Here is a 14,077-nt window from a genome sequence, read left to right as displayed (position 1 = left end):
GTTACTACTTAAGCTTCTGAAAGCACAACTGAAAGAGCATAATTGTTTCTTTAGATGTCATCATCTTAGCTGTAACACTGGATCTCAGGACAGATTACTGATTTCAACCAGTACTTATATTGCAATCAGCAGTGGAAATAATTTGAAACTGCTCTGCCTGCACAAGCAGAGCAGATTACCCCTGAGGTTAAGGGAAAGGTTCCCACTGACTTCACCAGGCTTTGGATTAAGCTGTGAATAAGGATCTGTGCAGGGTAAATACTGGTGACAGAATCTGGGGCTTTGCCAGATAAACACAGAAAGAGATGGGGAATTTCAGAATGCTTTGTTCCTGGAAGAGAGGAAACTTTCTATCCTTTGTTTTTTAGCTCTAACTATCCCCCATCCAAAAAAAGGTCAGGAGGCAAGAAACAGGAGAAAAGACTGAATTTTTCTTTTGCTCTCAAATATTCAACAGAATGTGAGTACACTTCTGAGAAACATTTTGTTTTAAACACTCTTTACTAACAGTGACAACAATCAAAATATAAGAACGTATGATTTGGTCAGTGGTGTTAGAACCCATGGACAATCCTTATAAACAAGGTTTTGGGTTAAATGTCAGAGTGCACACTGGACAATCCCATTCCCCATCAGCATCTATTCTCTACTTGTTCAGAAATGTTCTGATGATTAATACTGGGACATCCTCTTCGATACAATGTGCAATATTACCCCTCCCTTTTATCCAGCTGGGGAATATTAAGAACCAAGGAATATCCCTTTATTGAATGCTCTTTTTAATGAGATTATAGTAAGACATCCCTCTAAAAGCTGGTTTTGTGTGGGGACACAGAAAGAAATTCCAATTTATATTGACCAATGTTGCTCTTAATTTTCCATTGGTTTTCATATTTTTAAACACTCTAAGTGTTAATATTTTCTTAATTACACTAAATTTAAAAATTGTTGCAAAGAGGGGGCCAACACCTTGAAAACAATTTATATACTAGACCAGAATTAAACACACTGACTTAGTTTCAAAAACACGGAGATATGGCACTTAGGGACTTGGTTTAATGATGGGCATGGCAGTGCTGGTTAAACAGCTGGACTTAGAGGTCTTTTCCAAGCAAAAATGATTTTATGATTCTATAGGCTGGATATGTATTGAAATAATCATATGAGGCACTGCAAGCTCTTAAATATTGTATTCTTTAGACCATCAGTGGATTTTTGTCCTCAAGCATTTTCTGTTCAAGTCAATTTGCAGAAAAAAACCCAGCAAATGTGAGCATTGTATTAAATTTAAATTTATTCTATTAAATGTGACATACTAGTGTTTTTAAGAAATAACAAATAGATCATTTTTGCCAGAAAACCAGGTTTTAACAAAAACTGGTACAGGGAAGCAAGTTCATACAGACTGTGAATTTTCAGTGCAGAGAAAAGCATTTGTCCTTTTCTGAGCCAGAAAGCACATTCATCTTTCCCAGTGTCAGCAAATACGTGCAATTTACACATTACTGTCTAAGCTTCTGAAAAAAAATGTGGCCCTTGAGGCTTTCTTCTTCAGAAAATACAAAGTTAAGCTTCCCACTAACATTTTTTTTGGTGGGAATCATTTAAAAGCAGTTAGGAAGCACAATTTTAAAAATCCCTTGACTGTGACCCATTCACCACGCCCCAAGCCCAGACTTAGCAGGAAAATAATTTGGTGATACCGTAGGGTTGCCTTATCATGGCATGCCTAAAAAAAGTCTTTACAATTAGATTATTAAAGCATGGGACCAAACTCAGTTCAATTTTAGTTAATAATGCAAAAGTTGTTGCAGGTAAGTTGGATGCAAGTTTTTATATTCTACTTTTGTTAGTAGATGAAATGAGCCTTGATGACACTGTGGGTCCTCTGATTTGGGTTTCTTTTAACATGGAACAGGTTTTTACTTTAAATGCATAGTAGACTTGAATGCCTGAGCTTTTGGGTTTATTTTTCCTCGAGGCAATAGATCCTTGGCAACTCACCAAGCCTTTTCTACTTGCTTTGCATAAGAAACAGCAAGACCATGTGAGTATTATGTGTGTGTGTGTGTGTGTGTGTCTAGGATATATGTGAATATATTTTGGTCATAACACAGTTTCTCTGAAGAGGAACTCTTGTACTAACTACTCACACATATGTATGTCTATGTGTGTATTGAGTAATAACTAATAATAACTAATTAATCCTTTGTCTGCACAGGGACTGAAAGAAACTGAGAACTCATAAATGCACACTATAAAAGAAGTGCTGTATTCTGAAAATAATGTGGGAAAACAATAATCTTGCTAATATGTGTGTTGCTCATGTAAAATATTACCTTAATAAAGGAGCTAAGAATCCACTAGTTTCTATATAGATATAAATATATCCTAGTTTATTATTGTAGCTCTAGCTTATGATAGAATTACTCATTTAAATTACAGATGTTATAAAAACTAGTCTTGCACAGCCCAGTGAGTAAAATCACCAAGACAACAGTTAAGATCTGGAATCCAAGTGAGAGTAACACTGTCTAATCAATAGTCTATGTTCCCCTCAGTTAATGCTTTACCTATGTGTCTCTGCTTGTATTTCAAGCTGCCTAAACCATGGCACATGTAGCCTTTTAACAATTCTTCTCACAGCCATGATGCACTAAAATTTCAAAATTTTCTTCTGTTTGACAGATAAAGGACTTTCTCCCCACGGTGTTGATACCCAACAATGAAAGAAATTGTCTGGAAAAGTTTTGGTACCTACAGTATGGTCTTATCTCCAACCCTCCTCTTCACAAAATGTCTTCCTCCCGTGATCCTCACTGCACTGTGGAGACCCCGTCCTGCAGCCTCCTTCACATTCCAATTAACAGCACTCTTCCCTGTGGTGCCTAGAGCAATGCAAGTGGATATCAACCTTAAATCTTCTTTTTTCCTAGTCTGCTTTCCTCCTTGTTGGGGCAAATGATTTCCCATATTGTCATTTTTTCAGACCACAGCATCTCTTTTCCTTCACACACTTTCTGTCCCAGCCTGCCTCACTGCATCCTCAGACTCTGCAGGTAGATCTGGTAAATGCGGGAGCCAAGCTGGCACAAGCCAGTTGAAAGAAAGGTAGAACTTAACCAATCTGTGGGCTGTTCTTAGAGAAGGATGTATTAATCTGGCTTATCAAACCCACATTGACAACCCTTCATTCTGGCTCCGAAACCTGTGGGGTAACCTATTTCACACCAATGCAGGGGAGCGCTCAGCACCTGTGCTCAGACATTTAAGAAAGAGCAGTAGATGCTAGGGGAAGGAGGAACAGAGGAAGAAAGTAGAAGGGGACATTGCCTGGGACATGGCTGGAGATCCAGTCTTAGAAGGAGGTGCTCCAACAATGAAGGAGTTATGGCTTTGAAGGATTTTAGCTATGGACAACCTATGTCAGATCAGGGACACCCCAGAGGGACTATGGTGTGTGAGTAACTCATGCTGGCGCAGAGGACAACAAGTGAAGAGGAGTAGAGGAGAAAGAGTAAACAAGGAGTGCCAGAAAGTAACCATTATTCACCAAAGCCAATATCATCCAGTGCCTTGTTGTAGAGTCTGGGACAGTATCAGATGGTGAAAATGAGGGAAGTTGAAACCAGGAAGAGTACAGAAATGATATTTGATTGAAGGTGAACCTAGGAAAGGGGAAGGAAAAGTGTTTCGCTTCGTTTTTTTTAATTGTTTATGCTTTTGCTAAATCAATTATTAGAAGCTTATGTTAACAAGCAATAAGAAAAAAAAAATTCATTGAATCATTGAATGGTTTGTGTTGGAAGAGACTTTAAAGAGCATGTAGTTCCAGCCCCATTGCCATGGGCATGGACACCTTTCACTAGATCAAGTTGCTCGAAACCCCATCTAGCCTGACCTTGAATACTTACAGGGATGGGACATTCACTTCTCTAGGCAACCTGGTCCAGTGCCTCACCATTCTCACAGTAAAGAAATTCTTCAGGATATCTAACTGAAATCTGCCTGCTTTCAGTTTAAAGCCATCACACCTTGTCCTATCACTACATGCCCTTATAAAACTTTCTCCAGCTCTCTTGTAGCTCCCTTTAGGTATTTGAAGGTTGCTGTAAGGTCTCCCCAGAACCTTCTCTTCTCCAGGCAGAAAAATCTCAACTGTCTCAGCTTGTCTTCATAGGAGAGGTGCTGAAGCTCCTTGATTATCTTCATTTTCCTCCTCTGGACTTATGCCAACGCATCCATGTCCTCCTTATGTTGAGGGCCTCATTGAGGGCTGGATGCAGCACTGCAGGTAGGGTCTCACAAGAACAGAGTAGAGGGCAGAATTCCCTCTCTCATCCTGCTGGCCGCACTGCTTTGGATGCAGCCCAGGACATGCTTGGCTTTCTGGGCTGCAAGTGCACATGGCCAGCTCATGTTGAGCTCCTCATCCACCAACAAAGCTCTTCTCAGAGCTGCTCTCAATTTGGCACTGTTTCATCTGCAACAGCTTTGGAGTCCCCTTCTTGTATTAATAAGCCACTGTAAACACTTTGTTCCATCTTACCTTTCCACTTCTCATATGCAAGAATGCTCCTCCATATTTCAAAAAAAAACCCAAGCAATTTTCAGGAAGTTTCAGGTACAATTTTGACCTTAACTAAAGCTACTAAAGAGAAATTCCAGCAGTGGCTAAATCACTGCTGATTTTGTTAACTGTGTGAGAAAACACAGGCAAAATCTTCCTCCATCCAAACTGAGGCTTACTTTAATGAAAAGCCAGTTACACTTATATGTACATATATATAAGCATTTGCACCCAAATTCGTATTATGCAACTGGCAGGATCATGTTTATCGGCCATTTTTCAAAATAATGAGAAGCCTTTTTATCAGGTATGGCACTTTAAATATAAGATTGTGTAATGTGAAGTGAATAATTAAATTCAGTACTAAAGAACTTGATATATAACTCTTGACATACCCTGTTATAAGCTTTAAGATAGGAAAATGCAGTTTCCTGGTGCAAACACTTATTTTAGGCTTAATCTAATCAGAATGATCATAAACCAATGATTCACAAGTTCTGTGTGTACACCCTTGTTATGATATTGTTCTTAGTCACGCAGTTTATTGTTTTTAGAGTCACATAGTTCCTTTTACTCCAGGAGAAGCTATTCTAAAGTGGTGGATAGTCTACGGTTTGCCAGTATTTCTTCAGAAGGTCTTTTCAGTAGCCAAGGGCAGTTTATGTTGTCTGCACAGAAATAAAGTGACTAGACATCCCTCAAATGGCCACCAAATGAGTGAAGGAAAACCTTCTTGTAATGGTTGTCATGACCATTTATAATATTTGTTAGTTTGTCATCCACTTCTACTCTTTCCTTCACAGAATTACCAAAAAAGAGAATAGACCACAAATTAATTCAATCACAGCAAGCAAAGGATGGAAACAGACCCCACACAATCGCTGTATTTCCTTTCTCTCTTAAGAATGATACTGGCATCTAAACAAAGAAAATTTGAGAAGGAGAAGGAATCTGGCTTTGGAAAGTATAACAGTAAGCCAACAATACGTCTATGGAGACAATAACATATCCATCTCTACAATGGCTTTGGCAGTCATCCTTTGGTCTCAATTTCCTATTACACAGTTTCAAAATTCAAGGTAGAAATTCTCTCTCCGCCTTGTTCAATCTCCCTTCTACTCTCCCCTCCTAAATAGTGAATGAAGTCTCAGCCTTCAGGAATACTATTCCCTAAAATAAGTATGTGTCATGGCTGGGCTCTTCTGGCTTCTTTCCCCTCACTGCTCCTAGGAATCAGAATGGTTTTCTGAGCTGTCCTGCCATAATCAAACCCGCTTGTTTTCCCGTTAGCACAGCACTAACTCACTCAGATGCCAAGTGGGTTTTCATCCTACCCTTCACGGAATTATATCCACCTTCCTGACTAGACCCTGCTGCTGCAATGACATGAGGCAGGGGTTGTAATAGGGCTTAAATCTTCACCTTTACCTCTTTCTGATACTGAATCTCACTTCCTCCTTCAGTTGCAATGCATATCACTTAATCTTTCTCTCTACCAAGTGCCTTTGAAACATGTTTGTTACAGGTTTTTGACTGCTGTGGCAATCCTGCCACATTTACTGAAAACTGCATAGGGCATAGCTGCTAGATTCCATGATGGGATCTCAAGACAGCCCAAACTTTCGTGGTGGATCTGGGAGTGACTGTACTGAACATCCCATTAAGACCTTCTACCCATACTGGCATTCACAAACACCATCTAGAACCTGATGATGCCAAAGTCAGGTCATTGGATCTTGTACATAAATTAGAAAAAGAATAAAGCATTTGAAAATTCTTCACCCTTCCTAAGGTTGCTTGCTTTGAGCAATGGTGCAATCTTCAATGTCTTCCTCCAGATTTTCAGGCCTGAGACAGCCTGGACAAGACAAGAAGTTAAGATGCTCCCTTTTCTGCCTTCCAGCAGCAGCCCTCTCAAGAAACCCCATGGCACAAAGCACTCTTGGGAAATCAGAGCATCTTTCTTTTACATATGCATCTGTATGATCCAAAATTCAGATTTTTTTATTTTCAAGATCTGAAAGCCTTAATGGGACACTGTCTTTACTCTCTGCAGGTGGTAATGGGATGGCATGTAGGGAAAGAAAACAAAGGGATCTTGTAATTGAGAGAACAAAGAACATTTAGTTAGGAAGAAAAGACTATTCATTCGAGGCAGGAGAGATGTAAAGAAGTTTTTAATTATTGGTTAGCAAACTTATTAATAATTATACTACTGCCTATCCAGGCTCACGCTATTCTAACCCGATGATGAAAATATTATAAAAGCTATGCACACTTTTAATAAACATCTCTGGTTATACCACAGCTGGGGACCATGTTTCTTTCATGTGCCTGCAATGGCAGGCATGTGCATATAATCTTCCACTGTGTAGTTTAAGAAATTAGAGCTATCCTTTTTGAATGAAAGTCGGTACTACCCTTCCTTCTAGGTTAAACTATTGGTATTGTCTTTCTCATGAGATTCATTTTCTTGACTGTTGTTCTAGTCTAGGTGTCTTTCAGGAGAGCTTCTAAAACTTTTGGGCTTCCTTCCAAAGTCTTTATTTTGTCAGATGACAAATTAGCACATGGGAACAGAAAATTTACTTGAGTTTATCCTGTCACTGTAAGAAATTATGTTTCTGTTTTCTCTATTTTGTGCCAAGATTCTGCCTTCTATCTGGATGTATTTGTCAGCAGGACCCAAAGTTTACAACACAACCCTCCCCTTAGTATGAGCTACAGAACTCATCTGAGTATGGTATTGATGAACATTTCTATCTTGTCTTTTACCAGCCACGTCAGCAAGAACCCTCCCTCCAACTTTAACTGGAAATAAATTAATGATATAGTGGAGAAATATCTCTGGTTTCCATTATGCGAAGTAGTAGCCCGTTAATAGTTAGGTTTCCAGCTGAAGGATGGTGGAAACAACATGCAAACTCTTAGAGACCATGTTTTCCCACTGAGCAAACATGCACCTAATAAAATTTGTGAAACATAGCAAGGATGAGATATGAAGGTTTGTCTTTGACCCCTTTTTGAGGGCTATAACCTCGTCACACGAATAGTTTTCTCTGCAATAAATGTAAATACCCCTGAAATTGAAAGATACTGTGAGAATATGCCAGAATAAACCTACTTGTTTTTTGACAGATACTTCCAGACTGTTTCCTCTCTGCTCCACTGTATTTCCAGCAGACTTTTCAGAAGTCGAAGTCCCCAACTACCCCTCTGTTCATAAAATCAAAAAAAAAAATTCTTTGCCAATACATCACTGTTCAGAATTAGAATTTAAGTTTCTCATTCTCCCCTAAAATGGCCCTATGCGATGGCCATTTTTTATTTACCGACATTACAGAGCCATGAGAAACAATTTATAAAGTGCATTTCATTACTCAAGCACCAAGCTCTTAAAGGTGACAGTATTTCACTTTGCAATAGATGCTACATCAAATATAACTTTTGCAAGTAAGTAGGTATCATTCTCTGTCCATGTTTGAAGACTACCTTGACTTTTTTTTCTAACTGCTCCAAGTCAATCCCTCTGACATTTGTGCACAAGAGAATTTCAAAGCTGAGGCTTTCCAATCCAAAATACTGTTATACAGAGTTTAGTTGTTTGTGGAGCACATTTTAAGATACTGGAAATTAACAACACATGTAGACATAACTGTGTTTTTTACAGTAGGTGGAAAGGGGCAGTGCTCCTTTCCATTAATTCATCTTGACTCAGGCTGTCCCTCCTTTTGCTGGAACTCTTTTTAATAATTGGAATTTCTGTTGGAAGAGGTTACAGGTGGCTGTAGTGCTTGCCAACTTGCAAGTGATTTGCAATTTTCTCCACTATTGGGAATGCCTGGTGCAGGCTATTTCATATATGCATATACTGCCTGGCTTCCATTAGAAATATAATTTATAGAGGACAGAGCAATATTTTAATTATGTTACTGATTTCATTGCACTCCACTGGATACATAGGATCCAAGTGCACATCCTGGGTTTCATTTAGTTCTTTGCTTTATTGTAAAAGACATTTATTTTGTCTAGATACAACTATCAATCTACACCAGTTCATTAATTTGGCAGTTGCAAATTAAAAATGCTACACAGTATTATTCATTAAGATTTGATAGGAAAAAAAAAAAGAGGGAAATTATATAAGGATAATTCCAGAGGTAAAGAATACTAAAAAAGAAAAAAAGAAAAGAAAAAAAAAGAGGTTATTGCATGTCATCAACTGAGACAACTGGTGAATCATACCACAGTACTCATCTGCTAATGCTGAAATAATGCACATCCATCTGGAGGGAGGGCTCCCTCCAGATGCTAGTGAAAAAGCCTATTGATGCTCCTGAAAGGTATTATATTGATGGGACTGCTTACATAGTTTTGCCAAAAACAGAAATCATACAGATCCGACACTAAGGTGTCACTGAAATCTATTACCAAATACTATCTAAACTACCCAAATCAGCTACTGAATTACTGGATTTGATGTAGCAGTTAGTCAATAAAACCCAGAGCCAGGACAACAGATACACTGTTCCTCCCAATATTAAAGTCTCTGAAACTGTATGTAACTTGAGGATACTTGAAAGAGAAGACTCTGCTATTGTCTGTCATTAACAAGGCTATAATTGTTAGAGCCCTCAGCACCAAGATTTAATTAAATGAATACAAACAGGCAGTCCCACAATAGGAAGAGACTTAGGGAGCAGCATAGAGGCAGTTTTAAGGAAGGACTTATTTCTCTTGCCTAATTTACTATTTCCAGTTATTGTTTACAAATCTTTCATGTCAGAGCACTGTTGTTAATGAAAGTATTTGTGTTTACTGCTTTTTACAGTTTCCTCGAAAACTGACGTTATTTATCTTCTCTAGAACTAATAACTATAATAATAATATCCTGGTTATAAAGAGATGGCTGCAGTCTAGACAAAGACAGTTTAAACTCAACTTTAGTTCAAAGGACAGCAAATAAAGACTAACAGTGCAACTAAGAGAAACAGGCTCCACTGAAAAGTAAAGCATGTCTTTAAACAGCCTAAACAAGTACAGCTGAGAACTGTAACACCTAGCACAAATATGGGCGGATTGATTAGGTTGGTTGGTTTGGTTTGTTGGGGTTTTTATTTTGGTAAAATCTTCTATCTCCCCCATTTCTTCAGGTAACAGTCAAGTTATAATTAAAATCCATCTTTTCTCACTTAAAAAAAAGAAAATAAAAATCTTTTGGACTAGAGTTAATTACATTCTATGCCTAACAGGTATTCAGGCACCTCTTGCAGACTGGATACAGCTTCAGCAAAGTTTTCAGATTCAAACTTAATTGCTGATGGCACACAGATCACCTGGAGCAGAAGATTAGAAATGCACTTTCAGAAATTTCACCTTTCTGGGATAAAGCTAGCTTTGACAGATAAATGTTTCTACCTCTATATAGAGATGCAAACTAGAAAGCAGTGAAGAAAATATAGTGCAGCTTGTCATGGGAATACACTGTGAAATTTGCTACACTGGCTAACGACTTCAGTGAATCGTGTGGAATTTTGGCTGCACTGTGTTTGAAAATTGTGTTTGCATTTAGCCATAGTGTATCTATATGATAAGGAAATTACATTTATTATAATTACTGGTTTAGCACAATTTCCACATCAGTATCGAAATACAAAAGCTCATAAATTCTCTTCTTCCTTCAAAACACAGTTATTTTAAAAGAACCTTATCTGAAGTGCAGGAAATTCACAGGAAAATTTTACTTTAAAAGTAACTTAATATAAAAAGAAAACACTTGTTACATTTCTGTTAGAGAGACCTACTACAGAAGCATAGCTGATACCAAATACTTCTCTACATATGATTTGTTAGAAGTGTTTTTGCACACACTCTTTGAAAAACAGGAAACATTTGGGCAGCTAAACTGGATTTGGTATGGCTCCAAAGGTGCTTCAGTGCACATTAGTTTCAAAATTAAACAATTATTGTATAGCAGTAAAAATGCCATTTTGATCTGAGGGGAAAAAACAGAGCAACTAAAATTTCTTTGCTAGTAGAAAACGCAGACTTAGTGCAATAGAAATAATATTCCTCAAGTAAGCTCTTATCCAGTAAAGGGCATCACCAAAATGCTCGATTTGATGGATAAACGAGTAATTGAGGACACTGTTACTTCACTGTTCCGAGAAACCTGTCTAATTTAATGATTTAAGCATAATCTGACTACTTAAACAGTAACACACAGATACCAACATTTTGATAAACCCTGGTCCAGAAAGTACCATGACTGACTTGCTGCAACTACTTGCAGCACTGCTGGCAGCGAGGCACTGCAACACAGGCTGCTGCTGCTATACTAGCACTCCTATATCCCTAGGCCAGGAGGGGTAACCAGCCATGCTGAAACCCAAGCTGCCACAATTTTGTGTTAGAAGTATCAAGGTAACTTAGACCATGATTACTTTTGCTGCAATAACACCCCTCACTTGAAGCTAAACAGCCTTCAAAAATACGCCCTTGCTTTGCACATGGAAACAAAGAGCTCTCTTTTGGCTTTATCAGTTGGTCTAAATATTTGGGACTTCAACAGCATGGGGAGTGGGAAAATGATATTTACACTACCCACCTTTAAGCACTTAACGTACTTCCTTCCCCCTCCTTGTCTCCAGTGTCTGCCAGGTTTACGTTTGCCGCAGCTATAGCACCTCTGTCTCCTCTGGGAACAGAACACCAGAAATGGCGTATTGCCTCAAGCTTTGTGATAAGTGGCAAGGAAACAGGATGTAAATTCACATGACAAGTACTCAGTTAATAATTTTTCATAAATGATAGTGCTATTATATTTGATACTAAGCAGGGAAAATATGTGTACAAACAAAGCCATTAATCTACCTCAAGTCACCTGAAGAGAAATACCTTACGGATCAGATTCTCACTTACTTAATTGATTTTTTTTCTCCACATGCTTGTGCAAGATTATGGTGTAAGATGACAACATCAACAGTTCTGGTGAAACAACTGAAAGGAGATATCAGAGAATACCACTATGCAAAGAATTTATCTACAGAAAGCGATCAGTGCCACCAAAACTATCACTGAGATAAGGAACGTTAATATCAAACCAGGAGGCCACCTTTGGAATGGACAGTGTTTGATTAGTAACTATGAAGACACCAGAGTTTACAAATACATTTCTTTCCCTAAATTCTACACACTTACAACTCCAGTTCTCATAGACCACACATAGTTGAGGCTTCCTCACTTTGTCCTAAGAACTGTAGGGGTACATGGGAGTTGGTCCTCGGAACAACCTGGGCAGACAGGTAATTTAAACTGAACTGGAATCTGCCTGGTATTCTGCAAAGAGATGTTTTAATACTACATACCAGTGAAATGCAAAGGTTTTGCTTCTCTGGGGCATTTTAGAATGGATTATGATGATTCTAAAGTTTTATTCTATACTGTATCATACTGTCATATATGAAATAATTAATTTCAATTAATTCCTTACTACTTTGATGTAAGAAAAGGTGGAAATATGAACAATGACAAAAGTGAATCTTTAATTCTGGATTGGTGAAAACATGCCGTAAATTTCATGCAGCCCCATATTGTGTTCCATCAGCAGAATTCACAATATGGCCTTACAATTTTTCCTCTTCTTACACATGTAGTAAGTTTAATAGAGTCTGACCTCATGACATGTCACTAAAGCTGATTCTCCCCAGTGAGAATGGTCATGAAATTCTCTAGTCATGAAAGGGAGAAACTGAAGGACAATTAAAACTCCCACTTATTTGGTTACACTGCCTGTTGTGATTCTCAGATTATGTTTCTGTGTATCTGTCCAGAATTGGTGTGTTAAAAAGATGCAATTTTAATATTTTCATTCTAGAGAGTTAAGGAGGTACCATCTGAAATTCCTTATTTCACTTGGACAATACAATTGTTTCTACTACGCTCATTTACTCGTTTACATACTATTTATTCTTCATTGTGATAATTTCCACCATGTATGGTAGTACAGAGCCTTAATTTGTAACACCTTGTGTCGTGTTCAGCCAGGCCTAAAGCACAGCTAAAACTCAAAACACCAGTGTAGCTGCAGTATGAAATTTGAAGAACAAACAATAATGAAGAGTTGGTTTAGAATTTCAGGAATCACCATATTAGTTTAATTACAGGCATGGATTATTTGGTCTCTAATGTTGTTGCACCAGCTTTATTAACAAATAAGAGAGATTTATAAAGCAACCTTGGACACAAATCTCATGCTATGGTTGTTGCTTGAATGGTAGGGACATGGTTTAGTGATGGACTTGGCAGTGCTGGGTTAATGATTCTATGATCTATGATTCTCTTCCTAGCCTTTGGATAACTCAAATGCAATGTGGAACAAGCTGTGTGTCTCCTGTATAGTCTAGAAATGCTGAGTGCTTAGATGTGTTTCTGTAAAGTTTAGAACCCGTGACAGGCTATGAAAAGTAGAATTTACCCAGATACCCTGCCCTCAAAGTACTGGGAGGGAATACATTATTTCCCAGCGTATTTCCCTTCTTCACTACTGACATAATTTGTGTTGAAATTACTGCATTAGTATACTTCAGGATCAAAGGTCCTGCATTTATATAAAACATATATTAGAATATATATAATTCTTCATGCTTGGTGATCCCTCTTTTCTGGAGACAAATTAATGTAATCTTTTGTACACAAATGACATATTCCTTTGGGAATACAGTAAAATATACTAGAACTTCACCATTAATAAATTTTATGATTAACAAATTGTATCAGGTGAAGCAAGAAGCACTTGATTGTTGAACCTTTTATGAATTTGGTTCCTCTTAACAGAAACTTTTCTTGAAATTTACCAGTTTCATTAAGCTTGTCCTACAGAAAATAGACAACATACTTAATAGATGAAGGGTCAGTACTTCAATGAGAATTTACCAGTAAAATAAAATTAAAACTTTAAATATTATAATATAGATATAATATAGATCATAGAAACATGAAGGGTAGATTTTTTTTCTTTGGTGCTAGTTCCATGCTAGTGATCATTCATAAAATAATCACATAAAACCAGAAAAATACACAGCTCTCCCTTTAGAGGTTCAGATACTGTATGAAGGCAGGAAAGGCAAAGCTCTGTCTGACCCTCTTCTCTGCATGCCTCCTAGTTTTGCCAAGGAAGCAGTACAGAATAACTGTTGACTCCAAATCAGCAAGAGTAGGAAGTCTAATTAGTCTGCAAAGGGATGGCCATTCCTTTGTAGTTTAATTGACACTGGATATACTTCAACACATTTGTACACTCCCATTTTTCAAAAAGGGGGCTTTGTAAAACTCTGGCATGCCTACATCCTGTTTCTCTCGCAATGCATCGTACTGTGGCCAGAAGTGCTGCTATTGTATATCCATCAGAGCAGCTTCCAAGACTAAATTAATACATGATTAAATCTTGTTTTCAAAATAGCACTCCAGTTTGAAAGAAATTAGTCCAAACTAAAGACAAAAACAAAC

The sequence above is a fragment of the Corvus cornix genome, chromosome 3, assembly GCF_000738735.6.
Source record: "Corvus cornix cornix isolate S_Up_H32 chromosome 3, ASM73873v5, whole genome shotgun sequence".
In the NCBI taxonomy this organism is placed as follows: domain Eukaryota; kingdom Metazoa; phylum Chordata; class Aves; order Passeriformes; family Corvidae; genus Corvus; species Corvus cornix.
This window is presented reverse-complemented; position numbering follows the sequence as displayed.